At 37.0% G+C, this 4861-nt stretch overlaps 1 pseudogene; it reads right to left on the minus strand.

Annotated features, from left to right (window-relative positions):
• Positions 1-2726: 2726 nt before the first annotated feature.
• On the minus strand, positions 2727-4574 carry LOC149262159 (inactive LRR receptor-like serine/threonine-protein kinase BIR2 pseudogene; annotated as a pseudogene).
• Positions 4575-4861: the final 287 nt, after the last annotated feature.

The raw sequence follows: 4861 nt of genomic DNA on the forward strand, positions 1-4861 counted from the left end.
GATTATCTTAATTCAAGTGTATCATTTACCTCTTTCATATTATTTTCTCTTATATCTAGTTATTGCAATTATATTTTCTTTATACTTGGTTATATTTCAATTTTAAGGGTTAAGGAACACTACAACAACAACTAGAATCTTTTTTGGATTCAAAATAGCAAGATATCTTATAGATGATCCCATTTGAGCCAGAAAGTGGCAAGGTGCAAACCTTCATTGTCAAGGCCTTAAATGTTTTGGGGATTCAGATTAAGGAGTTGGATGTCATCAATTAGTTTAGAGTTCATGGTCAGTTTTGGTACTACGATTGGACTCTTCATATGAAGGTTAGGCAAAGAATTAGAGTAAAGTAGAGTAGTAGTCTTTACTCAAGGACAAGTCAACAAGTGTGTTAAGGGATTGTTAGCTCCCTTTTTTGGATAATATTGCAAGATTAACCAGGAGAGAGATAACACAACACATAGTTAGCCTCAATTGTGCCATGTGAAGCCATGGTTAGTTGCACAAAAGAAGGAAGAAATATATGTTAGCACTTATAATATGTAACTAATCATATATGAAATTCAAATAGGTTAGTTAGGGTTTGATATGATCAAAGCTAACCATTTGCACTGTATAAGTAGTCTTTTAGGGCTATGGGATAGGATTAACTAGTTTTGTGAATTAGATCATTGTGTTAGGTTATTATTGAAAAATTGCTCTACGGTTGCCAACTAAGGTTTGTATTATTCTTAAGTTGTATGATCAACGTTGTTCCTCTTACAATCGTGAATATCTATTTAAATTTAGATTCTAAAATAAAATAATGAAAGTCTCACTTCTTTGAAAACTATGTTTCTTTTTATTCTATACAGATCACTTGTATGTGAGTAGCTCTCTTTGATTGCTATTCAAATAAAAATGCTTTATATTGTGAATTTGCATATAATATAAATAATATAAAATTATATAGCAATATTTGAAATTCAATTATAAATAGATGTTAGATTAGAAAAGTTAATCCCTAAGTCATCTGTAACTAGACGGAGCCTCTAGGGTATTAAAGCTTCCCATCATTTAAGAAAACAACCCCAACCTTGGAGGTTAAGGTTCCCATCCCGAATGAGTTGTAACCAACCCCGAAGGTAAAGGTTCCCCTCATTTAAGATGGGACAGCCACCCCCCCGGAGGTGTTCTCAGAATCAGGTGTTCAGGCCAAAGGCTCAGGTGTTGGTGCCACAGGCTCAGGTCTTATCAGAATCATTAGGGGCATGTAGCTCAGCGGTAGCACATTAGGGGCTTTAACCTAATGGTCGCAGGTTCGAATCCTGCTATGCCCTAGCTTCCTAACTAACTTCATTTTTAAATTTCAACATATATTTAATCTAATAGCTTCCCCTAAAAGAAATTGAAAATACTAAAACTAAATTACGTTAATCCTTTGTTAATTAAGCATGTAATTGAATCGTAATTTCAAAAAAAACAACCATTACATTTCTTAAAACCATTATTAAAAACCAAAAATTATGAATATAACTTAATTATTTAAAAAAACTAACAATATATTAAAAATGATCTTAATAATATATATTGGATAATGTGCCAAAAAAATCTCTCCGACTCGATGAAGCAATTCAGGTCAAAGTCAAACATTGTCAAATGCATGAACAGGCACATTCACATTTATATACACTTTTTCATTTACATCGAAAACAAGACCGCTTATTAAAATTACAATAACCCTTTTCATTTTCAAGGCCTGTGTAAATTACATATAAATACATGATTATCCATTGACAAAAAGAAGGCCGTACACTTATAAAATTCCACTATTTTTTTTTTTTTTGGAAAAAAACAATTAAGTTATTTTAGAAAAAATTGTTGAAGAATGAAACAATAATCGACAGTATTATGTTTGTCTGTCATTAATATTGAAATTTTATTCATTCTAAATATAAATTTTGAAAATAAAAAATAAATAAATAATTTAAAGCTTCTGCCCATTTATATTTTTTATAGAGTTATTTTCTAGAATCATCATATTTATATTATTGAAATCATTAAAACTAAATCCTCTTTCACTTATATTTATATTAAATCCATATTTAAAATAAATATGGACTAGTAAATTACAAATAAATCATTTAAAAAAACGCATAAACATTTTAAAATCTAAACTAATAAATTACAAATAAATCATTTAAAAAAGGAGTTGTCTATAATGCGACTTTTTGAGATTCCGGTGACGGAATCCGGCGGAAGAAATTGAGATGAAATCATGATTTGTTGCAGTTAAAATGGTTTTTTAACTGCATATTCGGATTCAGCACCCTGAAAAACCCCTGGGACGGTTTCATTGTGCAGAAATTAGCTATCAAACTTGGATTCCAATAAATTACTGCCAGATTTTCACCGGAAAAAATCGCAGGAAAGGCTTTCAAAAAATCGCGTTAAAGACTACTACTTTAAAAAAAACGCATAAACATTTTAAAAAGACATACAGAACGCTGTAGCCGTTGTGAAGACGCGTGTCAAATTTTCAGACCACCAAGATTTAAGGGCAATAAAGACAAAGTACTAAATATAAACAACTACAGTGCCGGTAAAAGTAAACAAATTCACTAACAGTATGTCGAAACAGAAAGATCTATGTGCTACACTCCCTACTACCAGGCATTGAATTCAACTTGGCGGATGGTATTCTATGAGCGGCATAGGCTATGCTGCGCTAAATTCTGCCATCTATATCAAACCTTTTTCTTATATGTATTTTGCTTTACATTATACACAAGTGAGATTTCCTCATCCTCGTCTGAAATAGCACTGTACTTCTCTCCAATCTTCTTCAACCACTTGCACACTTCCTGCATCGATGGCCTCTCATCCGGATTATCATTCACACATCGAGACGCTACCAGCATCACCTCTGCAGCGCCTGAACTCTCCCCGTCAATTGTCTGATCATTCACATGATACCTTTCTATTGCGTGAGCTACACAGTCGCCCTCATGTGCAAAACGACCATGTACCCACTCCAGGAAAGTCATTTCATTCCTATTCATTTCTTTATCTGTGCTCATGTCCCGCGGCCTTAACCCTGTGATTATCTCCAACACAAGTATTCCAAAACTGTACACATCGCCTTTTAATGTCGCAACGGACGAGTTCTTCCGCGCTTCCGGAGAATCATATCCAAATACTTCCACAAGCTGCTCGGCCTTCTCTCCAGAGGAAGAAATGTGAACACAAGTTTCCTCGGCATCCAAAAGTCTGGCCAATCCGAATCCACTTATGCGCGGCTCGTACTCTTCATCGAGAAAGATGATTCCACTGCTTATATTGCGATGAACAACATGGGGATCGCACTCGTGGTGAAGCCATGCTAGTCCTCTGGCCGTGCCCATACAAATCTTGAATCTTGTCGCCCAATCGAGCATATCATGTTCGCCCGCATGAAGGCAGCTGAGAAGCGTTCCCCTGGCCATGTATTTATAGACCAACAATCTCTCTTCACCTGCAATGCAGTAACCCAGAAGGGGAACTAGATTGCGGTGCTTCAGGTGGGCTAAAGCCTTCATTTCACACTTGAAATCTTTTGCACTCTGTGAACATGGCCGGAGTCTTTTCACTGCTAACAAAGACCCATCACGCAGCTTGCCTTTGTAGAGTATACCCGTCCTTCCACACAAAATGATATTGTCTTCGCTAAAGTCGTCAGTGGCAGCCACAAGATCGGCCAATCTCATTTTCCTGATAGGCTTCTCGAACAACCGAACTTTCACAGAACTCCGAGCTTGGGCATATCTCTGCCAATCGTTGAGCTCTTTGGAACTTCTGCTTCTTTCTTTAGAAATCATCCACCGAAGACCAACTGTAATCCAAAGAAGTAACACAAGGCCATAGAGGAGAAAAGCCGAGACAATCATCGGATCTGGTCGCCTACGGGACGAGGGTAGGAGTGATGTATCAATGGGAAGCCCAAGTAGGCCAGGGTTCTTCTGAAAATTAGAAGCTGTCCATTTATGTAAGAAATATGGAGGTATATCTCCAGAAAGCCTATTGTCTGTTACATTAAATTCGTTGAGGCGTTCCAGCCAAATCAATTGCCAGGGAATTTTGCCTGTAAGTAGATTACCATCCAGGCGAAGTACATTAAGAAATGTGCAATTATGAAACTCGGCAGGAATAGGTCCGGTAAGCTGGTTCTGAGAGAGATCAAGCCTAACCAGATAAGGAAACCAATGGCAAATATCCTTGGGAATGTTCCCCGTAAGGCTATTTTTAGAGAGATCCAATCTGCTTATTTGCTGGCAGTACTGTAGTCCAGTTGGAAAGCTACCCTGAAGCCCCAGCTGTGGAAGCGAAACTTCCACCACTTTGTTATCATGGTTGTGCCAACATGTAATTCCCAGAAAATCGCAAGCATAACCCTTGGTAGTGTTTTGGAAGTTCCAGGTGTAGAGGTTACCTTGAGGATCCTGCAATTGCTTGTAAGTAATGTTTAGACACTTTATATCAGGTTCTTCAACACATGAAATTGGGCATGTCAGTTGCAGAAACATCATGAGCAACCCTAAACACCCTAATTTTTTCATGGCTTAATCTCTCTATTCTCCTATCCTTCCAAAGGCCAAGGTTAATGAGGCGACTCAAGCGCAGAACTTCCAACCCAAGTCGATGAGGATAACTGTAATGAGAAGAAGCATGAATGTAATAAAAAATTGGGCGAACATGAACAAGGTCTGATTTCCATGATCAATCCACAAAACATAACCCATGGGACCCAATGACAAAAATGGTATCGCTTAATCGTCAATGAACGAAACAATTTTCCACAAAAGTCAGAAACCCATTGCATCGAAAGTATAGCTCACTCTGGTAA

This window comes from Pinus tabuliformis, chromosome 6 (genome assembly GCF_031772625.1).
Source record: "Pinus tabuliformis cultivar Carrire ecotype Pingquan chromosome 6, CPIR1, whole genome shotgun sequence".
Classification (NCBI taxonomy): Eukaryota; Viridiplantae; Streptophyta; class Pinopsida; order Pinales; family Pinaceae; genus Pinus; species Pinus tabuliformis.